This window comes from Talpa europaea, assembly GCF_964194135.1.
Source record: "Talpa europaea genome assembly, chromosome: 7".
In the NCBI taxonomy this organism is placed as follows: domain Eukaryota; kingdom Metazoa; phylum Chordata; class Mammalia; order Eulipotyphla; family Talpidae; genus Talpa; species Talpa europaea.
In genome coordinates, this window is record NC_140074.1 from 318,432 (window position 1) to 327,580 (window position 9,149).

Consider the following 9,149-nt stretch of genomic DNA (forward strand, 5'->3'; position numbering starts at 1 on the left):
CCAGAGGTGGGGGTGAGAGGACTCCCCAGAGACAGAGCGGGGAGCAAAACAGGTGGATCCACTGAAACACACTGCCGAGGGGAGCAGCGGAGAGGCCTGCTGCGCCCCGCGGGTCACTCCCTGGCCGGGGATTGCACTCAGGCCGCAGCGGCTTCACGGCGCTGTGCTTCACCCCTGCGCCCCCGGGGGGCCAGCAAGGAACCGTAACGCAGTCGTGTGCGCTTCAGAGAAGAGGAAGACCGTTGTTTCTAAACAAGCCCCCCACGTCGCTCGTCCCCTCGCGGGTAAGCGTCCACCCCAACGGGATCGCCCAGAGCCAGGCCCGAGAGCCGCCCCAGGGGGCAAAGAGCAAAACCAAACCCAAGATGAGAGCCGCCCCGACCCCTCCCCGGTCTCCCCGTGTCTGCTCCAGCCCGCCCGGGACCGAGAAGCCAGCGCAGCTTCTGCACACGCCTCTGCTCCCCGGGCCAGCAGTTCCCGTGAGATGGCGCTTCTCTGCGGCAGCTGGCACGCGGGCAGCAGGACGGCGGGGGCCGGGGGCCTCGGGCCTCGCGGAGGGGCTCTGGGACGTGCGCACGGCGGGGGCCCTTGTGTCCAGACACTGGGGCCAGGGGTGTGCCCTCGCCCGCCTGGGCCGCCTTGACTTCTGGGGGACTGGACCCCCCACTCCCGCGTGCTCCTCGCTCCCGGTGATTCGGGCCTTCAGGCTCGGGACGGGTCTCAGCGCCGCGGGCCCGTGACGGTGGCCCCTTCCCGGAGCCCTGGGCCCGGCCGCCGCCAGCACGGTCAGGGCCTGTGGCTGCAGCCCGGCCTGGACGAGGCGGGACGCCGGGGGTCCCGGGGTGCCTATTCCGGGTCGAGGGGCTGGTCCCCGGGAGGAGGAGGCGCGGCCGACCCTGTCACCCTCCCTGGCCGCACAGCGGCCGCGGCCCGGCCTCCGGCCCTGTCCCCTCCTTCCCCGGGTCCCCGAGGCAAACAGGGGCCCCCAGCCCCACCCCCGACTGCACAGCAGAGAGAAAACCCCCCGCTGCCCCAAGCAGGGAGCCGGGCAGGGCCGTGGCCGCCTGGGGCTCTGCCCTTGGAGGGGACTCTCGGCGAGAAGGGACAGCCCAGGAAGACGCGGGCCCCCCGGCAGCGGCCCCTGCCTGCGCCCGCGGCAGCTGTGACTAGGAAAACACGCGGCTTCTCTGCTGCGCTTAGGAAAATGTTATTTCTCAAACCCTGCCTAGCCCGAGGCTGAACCTCTGACCGGGCGCGGGTGCGGGGCTGCTCCTGCCACCTGCAGCCTCCACCGGCTGGTCAGGAGCGGCCCCTGGGGGGCGGGCATGGGGGCGCCCGCACCGGCCTGCTGCCCATCTGGGGGGCGGGGGGCCTGGGCCGGTTCCTCCGCGGGGTTTCTGGGAACGTGCCTGTCCTTCCCGGCCTGAGAGGGGGGTCGCCAGCGCCGCCGCCGTCCGCGAGGACCTCGGCTCCAGGTGAGTGACCGAGTGAGCTGTGTCCTCCTGCTGCGCCTGCCTGAGCGGGGAGCCCCAGAGCGGCCGAGCAGGCCCAGGACCACCAAGCTGTGTCCTGGGGCCGGACTCACTGGGACCCATGGGTGACGCTGGGGGCCAGGAGCCCCGGTCTGACCTCAATGCCCCCGTACCTGTGGTGGCGCCTCCACGTGTCCATCTGTCCCGGGCCCCTGTGGATTCATGTGTATGGCTGCCCCTGCCAGCTGCCGCCCAGCCAGGGCTGGGGTGGGGGGGGCCCTCTGGTTTGGAGGCCAGCGAGACCCTAGTGTTGTGCTGGGGACTGTGGGGGCCGCTGCCCCAGGAGGCCGGGAGCTGGGAGCTGGGGGGCTATTTGTGGGTAACCACAGCCAAAGCTCACTTGGATGTGGGGGTCTGGACAGGAAAGGGGGGGAGCTGGGGGTCAGCACTTGGGTCCCAAGGAGCCGCAGGCCCCTACCCCTGGCCCCTTGGCCCGGCCCCACCCCGGCTCTGTCCGGCCGCCCCTCCCCCCAAGTGCAAGAAAGTCAGGGGCCCTGGCCGGCGGCGCCCCGGCTGCGGGCTGCGTGGCGGGGGAGCTGGGTCCGCGGAGGCCCGCGCGTCCCAGGTGGCGAGAGCCCGCCCCGCGCCCCGCCCCGCGCCCCGCCCCGCCCCCCGCGCGCCCGCCCCGCCCCCCGCGCCCCCGGGCAGCGGGCAGGCGGCCGGAGCTGGAGCGCGCGGGGGCGCAGCCCCTGCGGGCGGCGCGGGCGGGGCGCGGCGCGGGGAGGGCGCGGGCGGGTGCCCGCGGGCGGCCGGGCGCCGGGGACGGGCCGCGGGGACGGCGCGCGCCCGGACACCGCCGGCCCCGAGATGAGCGAGCCGGACGCCGCCGAGGCGCTGCCCCTGCCGCCGCGGTACCGGTTCCGGGACCTGCTGCTGGGCGACCCCGCCGCGCCCGAGGACAGGTAGGGCCGCTGTCCGCGGTGCTGAAGCCCCGCGCAACTTTGCGCCTCGGACCCAGAGTTGGGGGGGCGGGGCCGTCCCGGGAGGGGCCGGCGCGGCCGGGGGCGCCCCGCGGGCGGCCCGCGGCTTTGGGGGGCTCGGGCGGACGCGCAGCCGGCCGAGGACGCGCCCTCCGTGCGCTCCCGGGGAGCCGCGTCCTCCACGCGCGGCGCCGCCTCGCCGGGCCCCGCGCCCCTCGCGCCATCCCGGCGGGGACCGCGCAAACTCGAGCCCCGGGGGAGGCCCCGGCAGTGGGCCCTGGGGAGGGCGGCGCGGAGGAGGCTGGCAGGGAGCTGCGGAAATGAGGCTTTTCTCTCTCTTCTCCCCAAATAGCTGTCTCGGTAAACACCCAGCACTCTCGCTGCTCAGCCCCAGGGGAGGAGCCCAGCGCCTGCCAGCCGGGGAGCCGCCGCTCGGCGCGGGGAGGGGAGGGGAGGGGCGCGGGGCCTGGGGGTCTGAGGGTCCGCTGCCCCAACCCGCCTCGCCCAGCCCAGCGCCGTGCAGCTCCCTTGGCTCTGAGCGCCCGTGGCCAGCGCTGGCCGAACACCGCGGCCCAGCGCCCCGGCTGCGAGGCTGCAGCTGGGAAAACACTTGGTGGGGCAGCGCGGGCACCAGGCCGGGAGCTGCTGGCGCTCCTGGGAGGGGGATTTAAGATCCCACTGCTGGCGGCCAGCCTGAGCCTGCGGGCCGTGCCCCCCGCCCCAGGAGGGGAAGCAGAGCCCCCCAGGATCAAGCCCCGTGCCCAGGGGAGGGGTCAGACAGGCCGGCCCGGAGGGCACACTGTGGGGCTCCCCCAACCTCCTGGGGGTCACGCTTGGTGGAGCCCCAGTGCCTTGTGTGGCCGGTGACTGGGTGACGCCCTGGACCGCACGTCCCCACCCTTGGCTGTGCCTGGCGGGCGCCGAGTCAGCTGGGCGGCGGGGCTGCCTGGGAGGCCCCCACGGCCCTGTGTCCTCAGGAGTCCAGGCCTGTGCTTGGGGGAGATGCCCGCAGCGCCACCATCACCCCCTCGATCCCGAGCCTTCTTCCCCACGGGAGCCTGGACCCGCAGCGCTCGCCACCCACCCCCAGCCCTGGCCGCCGCGCCTGGTTTTGGGGCACACGCCCCCCCGGCCGGGCCCCAGGCCTCATCGACGCGGCTCATGGTGTTCACTGGACATGCCCGTGGGTGTCCATGTGCCAGCACGAGAGGAGGGGGCGCCCTGGGGCCCGGGGTGGGCTGCTGCTGTCCCAGGACTGGCAGCCCAGGGAGATGCCCGTGAGGGGGGAGGGAGCACCGGGCCTGGACGGGGCGCAGGTCACAGGCAGGGAGGAGCTCTCCGGCGGCCCTGGTCTTACCCTGCTCCCCTGAGGACCCCAGGAGGCCTAGGGAGCTGCGGGGCGGCTCTCCCCCACCCAGTGCCACCACAGCAAGCATCAAGCGAGCTCTTGCTCCAACCTCTTTTGCCAAAAGGCAGCTGCTGTGTGTCTGTGGCAGGGCCTGGGGGGGATCCTCTCCTGACCCCAGACTTTGGAATGTCGCCCTAGGGTCAGTGCGGGGCCAGGACGGGGCCGGGGGGGGGGGCGGGGGGCCCGGGGATCACTGAGCCTCTGAGCAGACTCTTAGGAGGGCCCGGGGAGGGTGACTGTTGGGGGCTCTCCTGGGCGCCTGGAGCCTCTGCACCCCCCTGCCCTGGCTGGGCCTGATTCCGGACGCCAGGAAGGGTGGGCGCCCCCCCACTGGCCCTGCAGGAGGCTGTTTTCCGGGGGAGCGAGAGCGCTCTCCTGTGCTGCCGGGGGCAGCGGGGGCGGAGGGCTGGGCGAGGACACCGGCCCCACTGACCCCGCTGCTCTCCGGGGGCGATGCTCCGGCCTGGCTCCCGGGCTGCCCCATGCGGGGACGGTGCCGCGAGCAGGACGGGGCAGGCGCAGGGGCGGCGCGGGTGACCGGGTCGGCGCGTGGAGCTGGGGGGACGAGCTGGGGGGACGAGCTGGGGGTGGGGCGCGCGGAGCACCGTGCAGAGCGGTGCCGGGAGGGTCTCGGGGGACTGTCCCCCCGGCCTCCGCTTCCGCTGCGCACCCTCTCTGCGCGGCTCACGGCGCGGGGGCCCGGGGGCCGCGGCCCCGGCAGGCAGAGCTGGTGGGCAGAGCCGCGCGCTTCCTGTTCCCGGGGAACGAAGCCCCAGCAGTGAGTCACGGCCGCGCACACCGTGGCCCAGCGGAGGCGGAGCGGCCCAGCGGCTGCTGGCTGGCCGGCCTCTGCACCCCACGGCTCGGTGCCTGCCCCGGCCCAGCCCCGCCCCGACCTGGGGCCCAGGCTCTGGAGGAGGGCGTGTGGGCGGTGGTGGGGCGCCGAGGCCCCCAGGGGCTCCGGCCGGCCCTCACCCCGGGTGAATCCCCAAAAGGCGGGGGACGGCCTGCCCAGCGACCGTCCACCGCCCCGAGGCTGCAGATGGGGCCTCCCCGCCCCAGGCTGGGTCCAGCAGGAAGGGCAGGTCACGGGCCCCGCAGGGCCCCTGTGCTGCGCCCTCAGCTCCTGCGCCAGAGCGTGGCCGGGACCGGCCCGGCGAGCCCGGCCCAGTGTTTCCTCACACAACAAGCCGAGGAGCGCGAGACAGGCCGGGCCCGCGCCAGGAGCCTGGGGAGCCTCGGACAGGCCCCGTGGCCAGCCGGCCCAGCGCAGGCGGCGGGGCTCCCCCCTGGGCCCAGGGGGCGGGGCTCAGAGGCAGGGGAGGGGCGGCCCTGAAGGGGACCCGCAGCCGGGCCTGGGACTGCAGAAGCCCAAGCCCCGGGGGGAGAGCCTGCGGGGATGGGGAGAGCCTGCGGGGGTCGGGCAGAGGGGGCCGTAGCTGACACTAGGCGGGGCGGGCGCCCCAGGCCAGGGCTGGGAGGGGGCAGGCGGGAAGCGCAGCGGCCGCCCCCAGCCCCGCCGCCTCCCTGAGGCCTGGGCTGCGCGGGGCCCCTGCTGGCCCCCCCCCCCCCGCCCTCACGGGGCCTGAGCCGCAGAAAACCCAAGGCCTCGGCGGGAGGGCACGTGGTCCAGGCGGGTGGGGCTGGGCGACGAGGAGGTCACCGCTGTCCTGGGCCAGCGGGGCAGAGTTGGCCGGTGCCCCCGGGCCCCTCCCCGGCCCGGCCCAGGCCAGAGCTGCCCCCGCCCCCCGCCCCCCACCCCCGGGCGCAGGCTGCCCCACCCCTCGCGCACAGATGCGTCCTGGCTCTGTCCTCCGTGGCTCGGGCTGGCGTGGGGACAGACGAGGGAGGACGTGCCCCCTGCCTGGGCCCTCTGCCGCCCCCTCCCAGGCTCGTCCCCTGGCCGCCCCGCGGGTCAGGCTTGGTCCACAGAGGCCCTGCGGCCGGCGGGTGCTCCTGGCTCGGACCCCTGAGGGCCTTGGCCGGGGGCGGGCCTGGCAATGGGTGGAGACGGGTCCTCAAGATCCCAGCCGCGCACTGAGCGGCGTCCGCCCCAGGGGAGGGCCACCTGGGACGAGACCGGCCCTCCTCTGCAGGTAGGGTCTGCGGTGGAGGGTCTCGGGGGAGATGACCCCAGGTGAGGGCTCCCTCCAAGAGGGCCATGTGGGACGTGCAGAGACCAGGGCGAGAGGCCACGAGCGAGGGACACCCGGGCCGGGAACAGGGGAGGCTGGACCCCCCGCCCCGGGGAGCGCAGCCAGAGCCGGAGTGGGGGCGCCTGTAGTCTTAAAGCCCCGGCTTGTGGCACTTTGCTCGGGCAACCCAGGACCCCGACCCCAGTGAGGTGCGAGTGTGGTTTGGGGGAGGCCCCAGTAGTCTAGGGGTGCGGGATCCAGTGGCTGCCCCTTCTCTGGTCACGAGGAATGTGCAGTCGGAAGCAGCCTGGCCCGGGGGGCAGCCGTGGCCAGGAGGCCGAGGTTCCCAGGGTCAGCATGGCCGTGCCGGGCCCCGCTGAGCTGCTTTCCAGGGTGGGTCCCTAAGTGGCTGAAAATACTCGGAAATGCCGGAAAAGAGGCGCCTCCCTCCCAGCCTTGGGAGCCTGAGCTGCCTCCCCCCCCAGCGGGTGCAGTACCCTGGCTAGTGGCCAGACAAGGAACATAGCCCCGGCAGTCATGGCACATGGACCCCCAAGGGCAGCAAGGGGGGTGCAGGCGGGAGGAGGGGCGTGGGAAGGGGTCTGCAGGTGCAGAGGTGCAGGGGCCGTCAGGAGGTCCCTTCTTATAGCTAGACCGGCTGTGCCTGGCCCCCAGGCCCCCTCCAATCCCCCCAGCCCCTGCCCACAGCAGGTGCCACTCAGGGGCATGGAGAGGGCAAAGTGAGGTCACCCCAGGAGCGGCCTCCTGCTCGCCTGCCCCAGACCCCACGCTGCAGGGTGCCCCGCCCTGCCCAGCTGCCGCTCTCGGCCTAGGCCTGGCTCCGCCCTCTGTCTGTCTGTCTGTCTGGCCCACTGCTCTCGGCCCCTCCAGGGTGACCTCCTAGGGCCCGTGACAGCTCAGTCGTTCCCCTGGCCGTGGCACTGGTGCGGGGGGCGTCCGCGGCCCCGGCCTTGGCGCCGGCCCGCAGCAGACCCCGTGCGCCGGCCGCCCGCGGGGCCGGGCCTCTCCTCCTCCTGGCCGCTGGGCACCGGCGCCGCGGGCCAGGAAAAGCCTTGGCCTCGCAGCTGGGCGCGGCGCTCCCGGCTTTCCAGGTCTATGACGGTGCGGCCCGGCCCTGCTGCTGCTGCCTCGGCGAACTCGTTGTTTTTTTTTTAAAGATTTTATTTTTATGTAGAAGAGCCGGGGTGCAGGCCAGAGTTGGGGGGCGTGGTGGTGAGAGGACTCCCCAGAGTCCCAGACTCCCCAGAGGCTGAGCGGGGAGCAGAACAGGCGGCCCCACCGAGACACACTGCTGAGGAGCAGCGGGGAGACGGGAGGGTCTGCCGCACCCTGTGGGTCACTCCCTGGCCGGGGGTCGAGCTCAGGCCGAGACTAAGCCCTGTGCCTCCAGGGAGGCCCCCATGAGCTCTTTATCGTGAAAAATTCTTGTGGAACGTCTCCTCATACCTTCTCCGCCCTAAAGGCTCTCGGCCCCAGGGGCGCGTCCCTTCAGGGAATGACCTGGGCTCCGTGGAGAGGCAGAGCATCTTCATCTGGGGTCATGACACCCCACTTTGAATGGGGCAGCACCTGCTTCTGCCCCTTCCTCACCTGCAGGTCTCGATCACGCTCAGACCTTGCTCCGGCGACGTTCGCTCCGGGTCTGTCGTGCGACCAGGCCACGCGTCGCCACCGGGCCCCCGGCCCCCGGCCCCCGGCCCAGCCCGCCGCCTCGCCCACCCTCACGCCCGTGTCCCACGTCCCGCGTGGCGGCTGCCCTGGCTCGGGGCCCTGGCCGGTCTCTGCATCTCTGGGCCGATGCCCCTCACCGGCCCGGCGTCCGGCGTCCCGGGGCGGATGTCCTCTCCCACGCGGGAGTCGCTGCCGAAAACGGCCCCCGCCGCCCCGCCGCCCCGAGCGTCCTGTCTGTCCCCGCAGACCCCGCTGTGTAAGCGGAGGCCGCCCGGCAGTGAGGCCCGCCCCCTGCTCCCCTGGCGCCCGGAGCGGGCATTCTCGGCGGCCTCCGGGTGCCCCGAACACGCGTGAGTGCCTGGGGCTCTGGTGCTCTGCGTCCTCCCCCGCGCGTGGCGGCCCCGTGCCCGCGGCCCTCTCCCCCACGGCTGGGGGGCTGGGTCGGCCAGCGGCCTCCTGGTGCAGCCGGGCCCCCGCTGACCGGGGCGGGCCTGCCCTCTCTGCCGCCCGCTGTGAGACGCCGACTGACCGACCTCCCCGCCCCCTGCGTCTACGCGAAGCTCTCGAGGGTTCTTCTGCTCGAGGGGCCAGCACCTGCCCGCCCTCCTCTCAGCACCTGCCCGCTCTCCTCCCGGCACCTGCCCGCCCCTCCTCCTCCCCTCCTCCCGGCACCTGCCCGCCCCCCGCCCCGTCTTCCTCCGTCCCGAAGTCCTCGCCTGTGCGGGCCGTGGTGAGGTGCTCGCCACCGGCCCCACGCCGCCCAACTGCTTTCTGGCGTGGCTGCCCCCCAGGGCCCCTCCTGCCCCAGACGCCTCCCCCAGACACGCAGCCCCCCCACCCTGCAGGGGTGTCCTGCCCCCCCCCACTGCCGTCCACGCGCAGCCGGAGCCGGCGGCCATGAGTCCACCCTTGGGTGCACGGAGCCGCGGGCTCCCGGGACCTGGGGCCTGAAGCCCCCCCGGGGCAGGTGGGGTGTCTGGGGCCTCTGATGCAGACCCTCCTTTGTCCCCGGCAGGGCGCAGGTGTAGGTGCACACGGGGCTCCCCTGACTCAGTGCCGCGGGGGGCCGGGTGCACCGAGGCGCCTTCCTGCACAGCCTGGGGCGATGCCAGCCCTGAGGCTCACCCACCGGGTCGCGTGGGGGGAGCAGGCGCGGGGGGGGGGTGCGGTCGGGCACCAGGCGGGGACCCCGCTCCCGGAGCAGCTGCAGGTGCGGGACCGCGTGGACCCCGCCTTGTGCCCGGCGCCCCCCCCCCCCCCGCGCCCACGCCTGCTGGTGGCCACCCGCCGTCACCTGGGCAACCCTTCCAGGGCCGGGGCCTGGTGGGCGCAGGGGGAGGAGCGGGTCGGCGGCGGGGCTCCGGGCAGACCCAGGCAGGAGTCGCGGGGCCCTGCGCCTGGGCGGGAAGCCCCCGGCCCGCAGCCCGCCCTCCTCCAGCAGACAGACCCCGCCTGCCCGCGA